Source organism: Felis catus, chromosome B2 (assembly GCF_018350175.1).
Source record: "Felis catus isolate Fca126 chromosome B2, F.catus_Fca126_mat1.0, whole genome shotgun sequence".
NCBI classification, from domain to species: domain Eukaryota; kingdom Metazoa; phylum Chordata; class Mammalia; order Carnivora; family Felidae; genus Felis; species Felis catus.
This window is the reverse complement of record NC_058372.1, coordinates 126,439,032-126,457,573: the sequence shown is the minus strand read 5'-3', so window position 1 is coordinate 126,457,573 and position 18,542 is coordinate 126,439,032. Positions and strand designations below refer to the sequence as shown.

At 33.7% G+C, this 18,542-nt stretch overlaps 1 long non-coding RNA gene across 1 annotated transcript in view; it reads left to right on the top strand.

Annotated features, from left to right (window-relative positions):
* Nucleotides 1-8,429: 8,429 nt before the first annotated feature.
* LOC109499930 overlaps nt 8,430-18,542 on the top strand; it is a 140,331-nt gene continuing 130,218 nt past the window's right edge. Inside the window, exons 1-2 of the long non-coding RNA XR_006598344.1 lie at nt 8,430-8,563; nt 9,523-9,656. This is a non-coding gene — a long non-coding RNA (uncharacterized LOC109499930). The remainder of the gene's footprint in view (nt 8,564-9,522; nt 9,657-18,542) is intronic.

Sequence of the window (18,542 nt, the reverse complement as noted above, 5' to 3'; positions counted from 1 at the left end):
TCACCTTATTCTCTTAATTGATTTTGAAAACTATTGAATAGGACAATATGTATATACTGTTTTGTTGAGTGTGTTTCATGAAGAAATATAATATATTTGCCAATAACAGTACAAAGATTCTGTTTGCAGGTAAGTACTGAGCTAAGGAAATGATTCCAGATAGCAGCTTGAATCCACAGAGCAAATGAAGAGAAACAGAAATGATAAATAAGACGGTTACTCTAACAAAAGCTGTGTATAAAAAAAGAACAAGCTATTCTTCCCTGAAACTTTTTGCTGATTATACATAATCACTGAATGTGTAATAAAACTGTTTACTTCTTGGTTTCATTTGCAGCATAATATTGCTTTGGTGACAATGTGGGTTACATTCACCCAAATTAATAAAACTTAAAAACATTATTTATTTTCTTAAATATCAAACAATTCGTTAAAAATGCTATTTTATGCGTTGACTAAACGGATTTCTACTGATACATGAGAATATTCACTACATTAAAAAAATCTTCACATTGCATTTGTGAAGGTCCACAAAGGGAAGGGTACAATGAGCCCTTCCAACAATGATGTTGACTAGCAAAGTATATAACATATAAATTAAGAGCAGTGTGTAATTAGTTTACCTGTCCACACCCTGTGGATTTTAGCAGTTTAACTCTGGTTTGAAGGTAATAGCTCTCAGATATATGCCATAATCAGTACTTATTGATCCTAACATTAAATGAATAATGGCAAGAAATCCTCTTTCACAAATGCAAAATTGACATTATAATTGAGCCAAGAGTGAGAAAGTTTGGGTATTATCAGGGAGTCATCTATCTCATTGTTCAGCTCCCAAACGGAATTATTAAACCATCTCACAAATATGGAAATGTGTAATATTTTAAACCACAACCAGGTAACTAGAGTTCCTGGGAAACACTTCCAAATATGTAACCATTATTCACATTAGAATTAAGTTTAATATGACCTAAATAAGTCTATCATTGATATATTTTTAGTTCGTGTAGAAAAGATTTCTTGATATTGCAATGTATCTATTCATTACTTTTCAAAGTAATTTCCCCAAGAAAAGTCTTTTAAAATATTAAAGAATGAAAGGTCAGAATCTCAAGGTCTTGATTTTATTTGGTGATGTTATAACTACTGAAATATCTTTGTAGCCTGCTTCTTTCTTTTCCAAAACAGGAAAGGAAATAGAAGGTAGAACAGAATCTTGAGAAAGACTAGTTATCATTCAGTGGGTCTTCCTGAGTCAACAGAGTTGTAATTAGAAGTTGAACTATATCTCAAATATGGAGTACCTTACAGATTTTGTAGGTGTTTGGTGTAGGTATATTTTTGATGAGGAGTAAAATATCTCACTTCCACATTTCAAAAGCAATAAATAAAGCAGAAGACGTAGTATAACCATGATTGAGTTAAAAGTCATGCATACTAAGATTTTCATAGGGAGAATGTCCTTCACCAGCCTGAGAGTGAAATGGCGATATTTAGCTCTGATTCAAGGAAGTTTCATTGTTCTTGACTTTCTTTTGCCTTCATCTAAAAGCTGTCCTTAAGAGATGTGACTCATGAGGGTATGCAGAGCCCTGGATCACAAGAGAGAATTAATATGAGGTCATTCCTAAGGGAGAAATAGTTTAGATCTCTTCTCTCTGTGTTCCCTTCAACCTGCTTTTTCCTGTTTTTTCTCTCATAACTTTGATATATCTATCACCTGCCTTCTTTTCCTAAAGCTTAGCTGATTAAACTCCATAAGGGGAGTGTGATATATATATATATATATATATATATATATATATATATATGTATATATATATATATACACACACACATACACACACATATGTGAATATATATATACATATATATACATATATATACATACATATATATACATGTGTGAATATATATACACATATATATACATACATATATTCACATATATGTGAATATATATATATACATATATACATATATATACATACATATATATGTATGTATATATATATACACACACACATACACACATGTGAATATATATACATATATATATTCATACATATATATACATACATATATATACATGTGTGAATATATATATACATATATACATATATACATATATATACATGCATATATACACATGTGTGAATATATATACATACATATATATACATACATATATTCACATATATGTGCATATATATGCATATATATACATATATACATACATATATATACATACATATATATATGTATGTATATATATGTATATATACATGCATATATATACATTCACATATGTGTGTGTATGTGTGTGTGTATATATATATATATATATATATATATTTGACATGCAATCCAGCTGCCTTCTTTCTGCCAGTTTTTGTTTATAAACTCTTTATAATGGGATACTACCTGTTTGCTGCTGGCCCTTGAAAGAGGTCTTTTCACAGGACAGAGATGGCTACCCCATTGTAACTGTCTTTAACTGCATTATTTATTCATTAAAAAAAATCAAGCTCTTATCACACTGAAACCAGAGATTATGGATATTCACACCTCCTTTCTAAAGCTCTATTTTTGTAATCTAAAATGAGTAATTTTCTTTAACAAAGAAGAGTGAAGCTTTATTATATTGAGATAGAATCAGAGAGAGGTATTGTGAACTAAAAGAAGAGATAAAAAATTTTAGCTTGACTTTGTTATGGAGACTATCAGTATCAAATGTCATGGGAATTACAAATTAAAGTTGTTTCTTTAAAGAAAAATAACAGAAAAAATAATTTTTCAGTGATACCTGGCATCGTAGTCAACACATAATCAATCTGAGGAGGAGTATATGCTAGTCTATTCATGGAGATTCTTTGATTATATAATAAAATTAGTAATATGGAGATATAAATAGCCATGTATAGATTGTAGGCCTCTTGGGTCCTCATGGACAGATTAGAGCCTTTGATGGGGTTGTAATGATTAAAAACAAGCTTTAGGGAGATTTTTGTCTCATAGGTTTAGAGAAACCAATTGGAAAGTAAAAAAAAGATTCGAGAATATAGAAATAATGATCTGTAATCAATATCTACCATGTGTCTGGAATACTGAAAAAACAAAAACTAAGGAAGCATAAAAGTAATTTATGGGAATGGCGTGAATTTGCTTCCACACCCTCAGGTGAAAAAAGATGTCCAATTAGTTAGTCATATTTATTAGTAAAACCCAACAGTGATGAGGTTGAAGACTATTTGCAAGTGAAGAAACCCAGGCATTGAGCTTCGATCCTCTGAATCAAAAATGTGTAATGTTTTTAAAAAATTTTTTTAATGTTTATTTATTTTTGAGACAGAGAGAGACAGAGCATGAATGGGGGAGGGTCAGAGAGAGAGGGCGACACAGAGTCCAAAGCAGGCTCCACGCTCCAAGGTGTCAGCACAGAGCCCGACGAGGGGCTCAAATCACAGACCATGAGATCATCACCTGAGCTGAAGTCGGACACTCAACCGACAGAGCCACCCACGCGCCCCAAAAATGTGTGATCTTAATTGAGAATTGAGAATGAGTTCAGGAACTCATTCTCTGCAGTCCATTTCATAAAAAAATAGTTTTAAAAACCAGGTTGTGAAATGCTAGAAATGAGAAGAGGAATATATTTATGGGTGACAAAAATAATTTTTAAAGAATAAGACACCTTTTTGGTTAGCTTATAAATAAACAAGAAACTCAAAAAGAAATAGCTGATTGTCTAGAAAATATAACTTTACAAAATATTTGTAAAGGAGGAAAATATGTCTATTAGAGAAAAATCAAAGGCTATAAAAAGCAACCACCTCCACGGGGTTCCCTAAGTCCATATGTTTTCCCTGTGATTCTATCAGGTTTTCAAGAAAGAAATAATTTCTTTATTATATATCTTTTATAGCACAGAAAATATTCTCCTAATTTTTGTATTTTAACAACTTATTCAAGTCTGATTTACCTACAAGAAAACGTACTTATCTTTAGTGTCCAGTTCAGTAAATACTGACAAATAATTGAGACCAAAGTAATCTTTACCATTAACCTATATACTATTTGCAGCACCCAAAATATTCTCTCATACCTATTTACACTTAATTCCTATACTCCATATCTGCTTCAAAAATTGACCAATAATCTTTCTGTTACTATAGGTTGGTTTCCTTCTGTATCCGTTTCATGTAGATAGAATTATACCATAGGTACCATTTTATGTCTTACATCTTTCACTAAGCATATAGTTTGTGACATTCGTCTATGTTGTGTTTCCTTTTAATGCTAAGGGATATTCCCTTTATTAGATATATCATATTTTGACCCATTCATTAAATAAATGGTGAATATTTGGGTAGTTTCTAGTTTGGGGCTATTGTGAATAAAGTCACTGTGACCATTGGTATACAAGTTTTTTTGTAATCCTATCTTTAAAAAGCCTATTGGGTAAGTGTTTACAGGTAGATTTGTTGAATGTATAGTATGTGCATGTTCAGTTTTATAAGAAAATACCAAAATGTTTTCCAAATGGTCACACCTTTTTACCCTTTGGCCAGCAACTTTTGGAAGTTTGAGTTGCTCCACATATTTACTGAGTCTGTTAAATTTTATTTAATTTAGTAAGTGTGTGTTATACCTCATTTAGTTTTTACTTTATACGTCCCATTACATATGCACGTTGGCTTTTCATTTATCTTACTTCATAAGATGTCTCTTCACTATTTTGCATATTTTTAAATAAATGGTTTATTTGCTATCTTCCCATTAAATTCTAAATATTCTTCATATATATTTCAATATAAGACTTTTGTTAAATATATATTTTTTATATTTAATCATAGTCTCAGACTTGCCGTTTTATTTAATTAATTGTGTCCTTCAAAGAACAGAAATGTTTGCTTTTAGTGAAATCCAATTTATCAGTTTGTTCTTTATTGTTTATGTTATCAGTGTCCTGTTTAAAAAAGATACCTCAAGGAGGTATATCTCAAGATTTGCTTTTGTTTTATCTATAAGTTTTAGTTTCTATATTTTGAGTTAATTTGGGGTATGTTATCCTTTAAGGGTCAAATTTCATTCTTTCACCAAAAAGAAATCCATTTCTTCTATCCCCATTTGTTGAAAGGCCAGCCTTTCTTTAATGACTTATTTCAACACCTGCCTTTAAAAATCAATTGACTATTCTATGTGAGCATATTTCTGAATCCTTTGCTCTGTTGCATTAATCTACTTATCTATCCTCATGACAATTATACTGTATTGATTAACACCCTCACCATAGTAAATCTTGAAACCACAGGGGCGCCCGGGTGGCTCAGTTGGTTGAGCATCCGACTTCCGCTCAGATCATGATCTCACACTCCGTGAGTTTGAGCCCCTCATCAGGCTCTGTGCTGACAGCTCAGAGCCTGAAGCCTGCTTCGGATCTGTGTCTCCCCATCTCTCTGCCCCTCCCCTGCTAATGCTCTGTCTCTCTCTGTCTCAAAAATAAATAAAAACATTTAAAAAATAAAAAAAAAGAAATAATGTATTAAAATGTATCGAACTTTGTGCATCTTTTTTTCAAAATTGTATTGGGCTCCTAGATGGCTCAGTTAAGCCTCTGACTTCAGTTCAGGTCATGATCTCACAGTTGGTGGATTCGGGTCCGCGTCCTGCTCTGTGTTGATAGCTCAGAGCCTGGAGCCTGCTTCGGATTCTGTGTCTCTCTCTGCCCATCCCCGCTTGTGCTCTGTCTCTTTCTCAAAATAAATAAACATGAAAAGAAGTCAAAATTGTATAATTTAAAGTCCTTGAATGCTAATCCCATTGTCTCTTGCATTACTGAGATTTATTATCTCCTATTTATTGGTCACATTTCCCTGCTCCTTTGCATGTTTAGTTATTTTTTGGTTAGATTCTAAACGAAAAAAAATACTGATGTTTACATTGTTTAGCATCTGGATTCTGTTCTCTAACTTAATGAGTGCTGAAGTTTATTTAGGCAGGCAGAAGTTACATTAAGAATCAACTTTGTTCTTTTGACCCTTGTTTTTAAGTTTTGTGCTGGTGAGTCTAGAGTAGCCATTATGAGACAAGTGAAGTTTTTTTCTGGTAGGTCCTTTACTGGAAGCTGGGTGTTCAACAAGATAGCTTCACTTTGGCGGGTGATCTCAAATATCTCTTAGCCACCTATTGTCTCTAGGAACTGCTCAGCTTGCAGACCTCTAATAGTTGTTTCTTGTTCAGCCTGATGTAGCCTGCCTGGGCATGTGGAGGTTAGGTTTGTAGCAAAAGATCTGCCTGCAGATTTCTAGAACTTTTTCTCTGTCTAGTTTCCTACTCTGGTCCATAAATTCCAGCTATAACAGCATTCTGAAATTTCAGTTACTGTCTTCTCAACTCAGTGAATCCACTGTGCTTTGCTTGACTTTCCCCTTCCTGTTTTAAGGTCCAGAAAGTTCCTCCAGGCAACATGTAAGGCTTTTTCCTTCCTCTCAGGAATTATAATGCTTCTACCCCACAATCTCTTCATGCTTATTGTATAGGAATGCTTTAGTCATTAATTGATTATTTAAGTCATAAATAAACATGAGTTATTTTTCTCTGTTATAATAATGATTTTCATTACCATTTTTATTTTCCTGAGTCCCCCTAATGGTTTTGGTGTGTTAAAATTATTTAAGGAAATCCAATCGGATGGAATCATAATTTATCATTAAACAAAATGATGCAGAAGGAGAGTTTTCAAAGAAGTCTCCATGGAAGCCCAAGTCCACTGAGGATCCTCAGGTTGCCATGGTGGGGAGGGAGGTGCCAATGAGTAGCAGCAAAGTTAGGCAAATTGCTTCTCTTCTTCCTTTCAGTGAGATCAGGTGTATATCCATGGTGACATCTTTTTTTGTTTGTTTTTTTAAGTTTTTTTCAATGTTTATTTGTTTTTGAGAGAGACAGAGATAGAGACAGAGAGACAAAGCATGAGTGGGGGAGGGGCAGAGAAAGAGGGAGACACAGAATCTGAAGTAGGCTCCAGGCTCTGAGCTGTCAGCACAGACCCTGATGTGGGGCTAGATCCCACTAACCGTGAGATCATGACCTGAGCCGAAGTTGGACGCTTAACCCACTGAGCCACCCAGGCACCCCTCCCTGGTTATATCTATTACGGTTCTCCTTCAGATTTCTTTGAAGAAAGAATATTACCTCTAAAATGTGAAAACTATTCATTTAGAATACATACTGACATAGAAAATGTACATGACACATTGTTAATTTTTAAAGATCAGATTACAAAACATTATGAAACACATTTTTGATATAGAAAATTGATAATGTGGCTGGTTATTGAATTTGGAGTCATCATGATTTTCTTCTTTTTGGGCACTGTGTAATCCATAAAGAGTATATTATTATATAAATAAGATACAGTGAAATTATTATGAAGTAATTAACATTCTTCAGAAAATATCAGAAGACCAATTTCATGGGTTTTGTGTGGGTTTTTTTGCAATTATTTAGAAATGTTACGCTATCATTACCCAGATATAATGACATATAATGTCATTATATATATATATATATATATATATATATATATATATAATACATATATACATACATATATATAATACATATATACATACATATATATATATATACATACATATATATATACATACGTATATATATATATGACATATAATGACATAAAAAACTTGTAATGTTTTTGTTTTGACCAATGATGGACAAAAGCAAACGAGAAAACTTACATTTCCTCAGTGAAAACAGGAACACATATTGAAATCAGTGTATATTTTATTGTTATAAATATTATGTCCTCATCTTGTGTATTTTATTTTTAACATGTTTTGAGGTAGAGTTTTCCTGAGCCTTAGGTTACTCAGCTGTGATGTATTAAAATAAATGATTAAAAAAAGTAACTGTTTTATTGAGTTAGGAGAATTAAAGATGATATAGATAAAAGGCCTAGTTTGTAACAAGCACAAAGGAGAGACTAGCTTTAATTTCATACATCATCTTATATGTTATATATCTTAACAACAACAAAAAAACCCTTAAAAATTCTCAAAATGCAATATTTGTCTTAAAAAGGAAGGAAAATAACTTCTTCATGAGACATTTGGCTTTCAACTTATTGTTAAACTGCATACATGAACTCAAGATAGAATGAATTTACAATATGGAAAAGGAAAATTTCTGCCAACTTATAATATGTTGTTACAGAGGATCTTGGGAGTACATATTGTTGATTTTCATGAATTTTCCTTTTCTGCTTGACTTCCCTTTTCATGGAAAGCTGCCTGTGTTACTGAAAGATTACTGTTTGCATTTAGTACAGATTTGTTCTGGTTAATATTTTATTAGTTGCTATTTTTAGCTTTAATAAAAGACTACTTCTAACTCTTTTCTCTCCAGCCTTTTGTAAATAGGTTGTGTGCAAATTGAAGTGGTTGGAAAATCTATTGGTCGTGCACATTTTAAAAACTCTTTGTGAAATAAAGTGTTGGACTCAGACTTCCAAGTGGCCACCAGTCTGGAGCAAAGTATATTGGTAGGATTTGTCACACCTGTTTGACTTACTTGTTTTGTCTCTGTCTCTCTCTCTCTCTCTTCCTCTTTGGTTGGCTGTCCCAGCTGAGTGGTGACATTTATTTTTTTTTAAGTTTTTAAATAGAAAGCAAATCTTATCTTAATGATAGCTCCTGCTATGATTTTGAAAATGCAAGTTAAATAGAAATTGTTTTGTAATATCCTACAGTTTACCTAGCATGGGCTAGATGCTAGCCACTCTATATAACATTTTCTCGTGTAGTTGTATTTCATCTTTACAACATCTTTTTCAAGTAAGGAGTATTTTGAGCCCTATTTTACAGATCGTAAAACTAAGACTCAAGACACATAATTTAACCATAGTTACTCAGCTGGTAACCAACAAAAGCTACATTTGATTCAATATGTTATTAGAAATGTAAAGCAAATTTGGATATTGATCTAACTTTTCAAAGTATCAGATATTTTAAAGCTCAAAATATCCAGTCAACCAAATAATCTTTGAACTCAAGTTTGAGAAGCGACATGTACCTCATTTTCCTTAGTTGTTAAACTTCTGATGATATAAATTTGTTTTACTAATGATTTTCACAATGACTGCTCCTCAAAGAAATTCCATTCTGGAAATTAATTCAATGATAGGAGTAAAAAGACTCATCATTCTAAAAATATAGGGGAAGTATTCAGGTGCCTGGGTGGCTCAGTTAGCCACCTGACTCTTGTTTTCAGCTCAAGGTCATGATCTTAAGGTTCAGCCCTTAAGGTTCCAGCTCTGCATCAGGCTCCATGCTGGTAGTGCAGAGCCTGCTTTAGGGCTCTCTCTCTCTCTCTCTCTGCCCCTTCACTTCTCACTCTCTCTCTCAAAACATAAATAAATAAATTTTAAAAATAAATACAAAAGACAGGGGTAATATTTAAAATGGAAACTCTTCAGTTTTTGTTTGTGTGTGTTTTTAACAGAGAAGTAAAATGGTTTGTTTCTTCAACTGCTCATCCCCTTTTGACATCTGTTCCCTTGGAGGATGCCAGTGCCCCAGGACCTGGTGCTGGAGATAACGGCAGCTGGAGCTCACCAGCTTCTTGGACTCACAAAGGTACTTAGACTGGCTGAGTTCAGTAAGCATTAAAATCTTGTGTTGGGTTTATATATTTTTTTTTCAAAAAGTGCTCCAGGCCTCATATTTAGGCAGGATGATGCAGAGTGCTGAAGAGTTAACTAAATGAAATGAGGCAGTTATGTTTCTTACAGAGATTAGCAGATAGTCTCTTTTAGCTCTACAAGTGGCATTGCTTATCTTTCAAACTAGAATATGATTAGTTACTACCAAACTTGGTAGGTGCTGCAAGCATTGCTAAAATTGCCTTTAAAAAAATCCTTTGATCTGTTAACAACAATGATCTGTACAGTAAGGTGATTTGGGTCATAGAGATGCAAAATTCGTCATTGCAAAAAAAAAAAAAAAAAGAAAGAAAAGAAAAAAAGATAATTAGCTTATTTCAATATCTTGGCTTGCAGTGACTGAACCTGTTTTTGGGTAAAAGAAGGCATAATCAACTGTAATTATTTGTAGTTTTAATAGCTTATGTAAGTCTGTTTAATTATTAATAGTAAAATGGACTCCTGGGGACAGGGCCGGTTGCTCTTGAACTAGGTAGGAAAATAAACATTCTTATAATACATATGTTTGTCAAAAATCGATTGATGCCCTGAGTTGCTGATTGACGACAGGACATAAACCTTATTTTAACGTTCAGTGTGTTGATTCATTTTATTTGGACTATGGTTTTCACAGTTTGAAAAAAACAGAGGAGATTATTATTATCTGTTTAATTTTACCAAAGCAGATGGCCAAACAACATAACTTAATCTAAAATAAAGCAGAGGGGCTCCTGGGTGGCTCATTCAGTTAAGCGGCCGACTCTCGGTTTCGGCCCAGGTCATGATTTCATGGTTTCTGGGTTCAAGCCTGCCATCAGGCTCTGTGCTGATGGTATGGAGTCTGAATGGGACTCTCTCTCTCTTTTTCTCTCTGCCCCTGTCCTGTTCTCTATGTTTGTCTTTCTAAATAAATAAATAAACATGAAAAAAATTAAAAAATAAAATAAAGCAGATATTAGTATGAGTTACATAGTTTGATTTCACTACCTGATTACATTTATTGGGAAATTGCTAAATCCTCCTCTTTTATAACAATACATTTAACTGTCTACATTATGTCCTTGAGGCCTACACGTAGTCAGTTTAGGGGAGGGAAATACTACTGACTGTTGAACAGTTTGCAAAGTTGACAAATGTCTTGAAATCGAGTTGTGTACTTGAAGTAATGTTGCCTTAGAGCAAAGGGAAGAGAATAATCCCATTTTTATAACAATGGATTGAATTGAATACTCACTTATTTTTTTCTTAAAGTTTCATGTAATCTGTGAAAATGGTTTTCACATTTGACATTATATATGCCACATGCCTATGAATTCACATATGCCATTAATCTTACAGGCCATATTTAACTCTGAGAGATATTTTCAGTCAATAAATACTGAAAAAAAATTTTTTCAGTAAAGAAAATCAAGAAAAATGGATAACTGAGGAAGGATGGCAGGCAAATTTTAGGGTAATAGCCTAGACCTTAAAAGGCTGTATCAAGAGCAGCAAGGTATAAAATGGTGGTCACAAAGAGAACATCAACAATCAAACTCATCTGGAGAATGAAACTTCAGTAAAACAGATTGATTTCCTATTATACAGAACGGTCCTTTCTCTCGGCCCCACTGCCCAATGAGAGACTTGCAACATAATCTAAAAAAAGCTTGCTTTTAAGAAGCTATTTGGTAAAGAACTTATTCTATACTGTAAGGTCAGCCATGTGTTAGTAACAAAGTTTGTAAATACTGTTAGATAATAAAAATTCAACTGAGTAAATTTTAAAAGATCTAATTGACTTTATTAATTGATTCATGAATCTGGCAGCATGCCATCTAACAAGTAGAGGGGAGCTCCAAAGGGCTACGGTTTTTAAAGGCAGAAAGGGAGTAGAAAAAATATATCAGCAAATAATCCATTGTTTTAGGCAGGTCACCTTCCTAAAGGGAGCAGAAGGGATTTCTCAGTAAATTTCCTACTGCTGACAAGGAAATTCCCATGTTGAGCTAACTAAAGGTTACATTTCTAGGGGTTTGAAACTGCAGTTAGTTTAGGTATTAAGTCTTGGTTTACTGACTTGGGACCTTAACCTAAGTGGCGCCATTTTGAGTCTGTGGTGTTCTTTTTAACTATACCAAAGATGTGTTTTCTTTTTCATGTTATCAGGAACAAAACAAAACAAAACAAAACAAAACAGCTAAAGTAAGTAGGTACGTATTTCACTAAATTGTCGGGTCTCCAAGATGAAATTTGTTCTTATCATCTAAAAATTGATTACATTTCAGAACTGAATAAATGGGTTGCTTTTATGTTTTCATTAGATATTAACTAATTCTACTAAAGTCCTACTTTTAATGCCTTTTGCTTTGTGAGTGTGGAGTTACACTGAAAATATAGTTAATACCATTTTTCCCCCAATTATTAAATCAGAAGCTCATTTTCTTGAAACAAAGGAACTCCAAGAGCCTGAATTAAACATGTTTTGGAGAGAATGATCTGAATTGTGGCCATCCTTTTCCATTGCTAATTTAAAAATGTTTTGCGTGCAGGAATTACCTGATAAGAATAATAATAAGAGTTTACTTTCCCTTTAACTTTATTACATTTCTGTTCTTTTACTTGGCTATGAATTTTGGGATTGTTTCTCTCTGTGCCTTATTTCAGACACTTCTTCCTCTTGTAACCTCAGAACCTGAGAATTTCCATTATATATAATAATGCATTACATTTTATTTTTGTCTGGAAAATGTGTAAAATATACTATAATACCAAACTTAATATATTGCAAACAATAGGAGAATCATAGGCTCATATATCATGATATAGTTTGAACAGAAATGAAATATATTTTATACATGATTATGTATACATACACATATATTTAAAGACTGTGAAGTTTATTGAAAAGAGAGGAAAACAATGCAAATATAACAAACAGAATTATAGAATGTAGAGCCCTACTTGCTTACTTTTTGTGGTAACATTTCCAGAGAACTGAAATCAAAGTAGATAAAGCTATATGGTGAAAAAATTGCTTCAGAATTGTTGTATGATAGATATTCTATCATCCTTTACTGGCTGAATTAACTACTTGTCAATTAACCAACAGATAGATCCATCTCTTCCACAAGTCTCGTGTTTCATTTTTCTTCCCCAAATCAATATTTCCTTCAAATATTTAAGATATATTTAGCTCACTTTGGACTGTGTCACTATTAGGAAATTACCTAAGTAGAGACTTCCTGTGTAAAACAGAAAAGTTCTCATTTTAATTTGGATCTGCCTTGTGCTATAAATAACATTTGAATCTGGAGAAATCCTAAATGGCTTAGCATTTTACACATATATAAATTTAAATGTATAAATATATTTATCCAAATAAGACTAAGAAAATGAGGAAATGCCAAGGAGTGGTTCTGAAGGAAGGAATTACTACACTTATTATTTCTAGAGATTTACTTGCTCAATTTATGAATATTTGTGAATTTTCTGCTCTTATTTTGGTAATCTTGAAATATATGTAAGCATATCACAGACTGTGTGTATGGTCAACTTATGACCATGTTCTGCTACTTTATTGCAATTCTGGAGTTTACATTTTCATTGGCCCCAAGGAAAAGACAAATTACCTCATGGCAAGCTGTATAAATAAAGATTTTACAATCACTTACATAGGAAGAGTAGTGGGGAAATTAAGTCATCAAATGGCACACAGACTTTAAACTCTTCAGAACTCAACAGAACCCGTAGCAGTTGATATCATAATCATTACATGAGCAGATGTGTTGTTAGATTTTATTTTTATACAAGTAATTATGACACTAAATATGTAATAAAGGACTTCACACTTCAAATTATTTTTATTGTATTTTATGAACATGATTGGATTAACTGAATCTTCAGAATAATTCCCTGATAGTTAAGATTATTAGTTTTTTTTAAAGGCAAAAAAAACCCAGCAATGGTACAATTTTAACTCAAATAATGTTGCAGCATGCTCAACATAAAAATGAGAAAAGTGAAAACATGCCATTTTATACTTTTAAATCCATTGGTAATTACGTTTTTTAATATCTTAAAATATATTCCATATTAAATTAATTTTGTTAATTTGAATTTTATTGGTTTGGTGGGAAGTTTTAATATTTTATTTGAAAATGTGGTTTCATCATGTTTCAAGCTATAAGTAAAATCAGTTTTATTTATATATATTTAAGTAATATAATAAAATTTTAATAACACTTGGAATTAAAGAGCATTTAGTTTTGTATTTTTTCAATATGAAAAAGCCCATAGACTAATAAAATTGAAAAGCCCCTGGGAAAGAGATTCCTAATTATTTTTGCCTTTCAATGTAGACCAATATTTGATTTTTTTTGTTACCTGTTGTCTCTCATTTTTCATAATTAGTAGCATTAAAAATCCATAAATTTGTTTTGCTTTGCTTTGTTTGTTTTTGTTTTGTTTTGTTTTGTTTTTGTTTTGTTTTTTTGCAGGCTCCACACTTAGCCTGGAACCCAATGCAAGGTGCAGTTGCCCCACCTTGGGACCATTACCTGAGCTAAAATCAAGAGTTAGACACCTTAACTGACTTAGCTACCCAGGTGTCCCAGTCCATAAATGTTTTTAACATATGTGTATGCTCATTTCAGGCATAACAGGGAAAAACAGAATAAACAATAGTTTCTTCTCTCTGCAAGAGAATAAAGGAAACTCAGTAGACCGGACAGGCGACATCATTGGGAGTGAAATAGGCAAGTCAAATGACTTAGTGCTGTTGACTGGGAACCTCTTCTGGGTCCCGTCCCTCAAATTCAATATCCGTTGTTAGATAATAATTTCACTTCTTTAATTAAGGCACATAGGTGAGCTATTAATGCACTTTTCTTTCAGGATCATGCTATATGTGTGATATTGGACATTATACCTAATAACAATAAAGATATACACGAGTATGTGTCAGGGAAGAGAGAGACAGAGGGACAGAGAAATATTTTAAATAATCAAGAAATATCAAAATTTTGGGGGAGAAATATTTACAGAAATTTAATCCTACTCTAAAAGAGAAGTTCACGGCCTCACTGATACTATCAGCTTAAAGTAAGCAAAATAGTGTACCTGTACCTATACTCTGCCTTCTGCTGAGATGATACATATACTGATGGCACACGTGCCTGTAGGACTGTGTTATCTGTCTTTTCAGCTGCTGTGTTTCAGTTTTTACTTGATATATATAGGTTCTGTAATGATTTTTATGGTATTAAGGACAAAGTTTCTGAGCACAAGTAGCTTAAAATTTAGCACAAGAAGAAGATAAGTAAATAATTTGGAAGACCAGAATAACTAAGTGGCTAACAAGACATACAAAAAATATTAAGAGACAGAGAAGTTATGGTTGAGCAAGCTAAAAGCCCTTTCTATCTGGTAGACTTGAGGCCTGATAGAACTTTGATAGATAAATATGGAGTGAGAGGATTCCATGTAGAAGGAACGTGCACAGAATCAGAGGAGGCAAATATTGACTATTTTTCATACTACCAAATTGACCAGTTGGACTAGAGAAAAGAAAACCTGACAAAAGGAAATGTAGAGTGTGCCATATTTGGATGGCCTTGGATGGCCTTGAGTGTAAGAGGAAGGATTTACCTTGAGAACAAAAAACTGTTACTGTAGGATTTTCTGCAGGAGTAAAATATAGTTGTGTTTGCTTTTTAGACAAAATATTGTGAGGTATTGTAAAGGAGATTGGGTGGGAATATAGAGGGAATAGAAAAATGGGAAACTGTACATCCATTGATAAAAATCATGAGTACACAGATCCATGCAATGTCAATGAAAATGCCAAGGATGAGATGAATGAAGATTTTATAGAGACAAACCACTTAATTTAGCAATTGGCCCTAAGTGGTGAGTGAAAAATAGTTACTGCAGATATCTTTGTAGGTTATAAGGATGAAGAATTGAGAAAGTGACATAAACATTAATTTTAAAAAGATGAGCGGGAGCCAAATACAAGGCCAGATGAAGAATCGGTTTGCACATATCGAGTGTGAAGTGTTTATTGGTAAACCATGTGCAGATGTCCAGCAAGAAATTTGAAATGAAGATCTAAAGATCAGACAAATGTTTAGGATTTGATGCCTACATAAAGGAATCAATTACTTAGTCATGATTCTTTAAAAAAAATGTTTATTTTTTAGAGAGAGGGAGAGCACAAATGGGGGAGGGGCAGAAAGAAAGAGAGGGAGACAGGGAATCTGAAGCAGGCTCCAGGCTCTGAGCTGTCAACCCAGAGCCCATCACGGGGCTCAAACCCACAAAGAGCAAAATCATGACTGGACCCGAAGTTGGATGCTCAATTGACTCAGCCACCCATGTGCCCCTACTTGAGCATGATTCTTAAAGTTGGGGTAATGCTTGACCTCCCCAAGGAAGAGACTAGACCAGTAGAATATTTTTTAGCTTAGTGTATTGAATACTCCTTGCTGTCCGTTTTATTTACTTATTGTGAAGGGATCCCCATTCCCATTCCATATTTGTACATATTTCCATACTTTTACTTACCACACAATCATATGCACAAGTACGCACAACTTTGCCACCTTATCCCTGTAGGTACACTATGTAGCATATCGTGTGCCTGACCTGACAACACACTCCTGAAGCCTGCATAGTTAGATAGGGTCAGATTGCCTATTTAAATCTAAGTACACATAAGATGATGGTCGCCACCCCATCTGTCTCAGGCAGTATTTTGCTTCACCAGAGAGAATCTGACAGCTGTTGTTTAAAGGAAGTCTCGCTTGCACTCATTTCCTTACTATGACATTCCAATTTCTTTCCTGAGACTTTCTTCCAAGTTCTTGATTCCAACCTTAGAAATTTGCATATGAAGTTCCCCCGGCAGCTATAGTATTGAAACAGCTGCAGGATTACCCAGAAATCATTCTTCCACCTTTCATTTCTTAAAGCACCTGCATTTTTGCTCCTTGGGCAGCTCTCCTCTCTTACTGCTTTGCAAAAGAGCTGTCTTTAGACTAGTCTTATCTTTGCTGCTAAAATTGTAAACAGTGAGAGGGTAATAGCCTTCCTCATGTTTAACATACAGAAGAGACTTAAAATAGTACATACTTGACAGATGAATAAATTACTAAATAAAAGAACACTGTCTGTGAAGAATTTTTTTTTAATTGTTTGACACTGTTAAAATAAACACAATGCCGTAGATATGCTCTGAGCTCCATCAGGGGTATGTGAAAGTCAAATGAGATTCACACATCCAAGAAACCTGAACAGACAAGAAATTACAAAAATTTGCATCTCAATGGCAGCTTATTGAAAGGTATACTATTTTCTTTTAAAGCTTAAAATAGATGTTAGGAATACTTTTATTTTTAATTTTTTAATATCTATTTTTGAGAAGAAACAGAGCACAAGTGGGGGAAGGGGAGAGAGGGAGACACAGAATCCAAAGCAGTTTCCAGGCTCCCAGCTCTCAGCACAGAGCCCGACCAGGCTCGAACCCACGAACCCATGAGATCATGACCTGACATGGGGAAGTCCGACACTTAACCAACTGAGCCACCTAGGCGCCCCCGGAATACTTTTTTCCTATTTATGAAATAGTGAGTATATTCAGAGTAATAGTTTAAAGTATGTGCTATAGGGTATAAAAAAATACTGATGGGATGAACACCTATCGACGTGGTAATGAGGTCAATGTTAAAGAGAAAAATGAGAGCCTCACCACTGTAGTTCTACGTATCCTTACCCGTCTCATCCTTTCTTTCTCAGTAACCAGAACCATATTTTCAATATTTCCTTCTATTTTTCGCATACTGTAACCACAAAATTTGTATTCAAAGCAAAATGCTGCTTAATGTTTTTGAATTCTTTCCTGCATAGAAGGGAATTGTGAAGGCGTGTTCTGCCACAGTTGGCTTTTTTCCTTAATCATTCTGCTCCCAATATTCATCTACATAATTGCATGCATGCATATCTATTTCTTCTATTCTATTACTTTAGCCTAATATGTTTTTCATTGCAATATTGATGAACATTTTTATTGCATTCCAATATTTGCCATTCTGAGTGTTACTGAGGATGTTCTTCCACTAGTGTCCTGGTGCCCCTGTACGGGAGTGGGATTGTTGGATTGTAGACTATGAACATCCGCAAATGTCCCATCTGATAATGAATTCTTTTCTCAAAGTGGCCCGCTGATCCCCATTTACAACAGCTGTTCCTAAAGGCTTCCGTTGCTTCATATCCTCACCAACACTTGATATTGCCAGACTCTTCAGGCACATTGCCGGTCTAGCAGGCATAAAACGGTGAATCACACGATGAATTTGCATGTTCCTGATTAAAAATCAAATTGGAAATCTTCCCACATGTTTCTTGGTCCTTTGGAATTCCTATTATGTGCAGTACTTGTTCATACATTTTCTCCTTTTTATCAGATTGTGTCTTTTCACCTGATTTATGTGTGCTATTCATTCATTCTGGTACCGCTCACTTCTGTGTGTCGCGTATACTTTCTCCTAGTTTGGGGCTTCTCTGTTCACTCTGTGGTGGTTGAAACCAAATGTAGTTGAAATTATCAGTGAGTTTAGGTTTAATGAATTATATTCTATTTAAGATCATAAAGATATCATCCTAAATTGTCATCTACAATATTATTATTTTTATCTTTCAGTCATTAATATGTATATGGTGTCAGTCAGGGAATCAATTTTATATTTTCTCCATATAGATAACCAAATTGTGCCAGTAGGATTTGTTGAAAAGTCTATTCTTTTCTAGTGAAATACTATTAGAAATCAAATGTCCACGTATG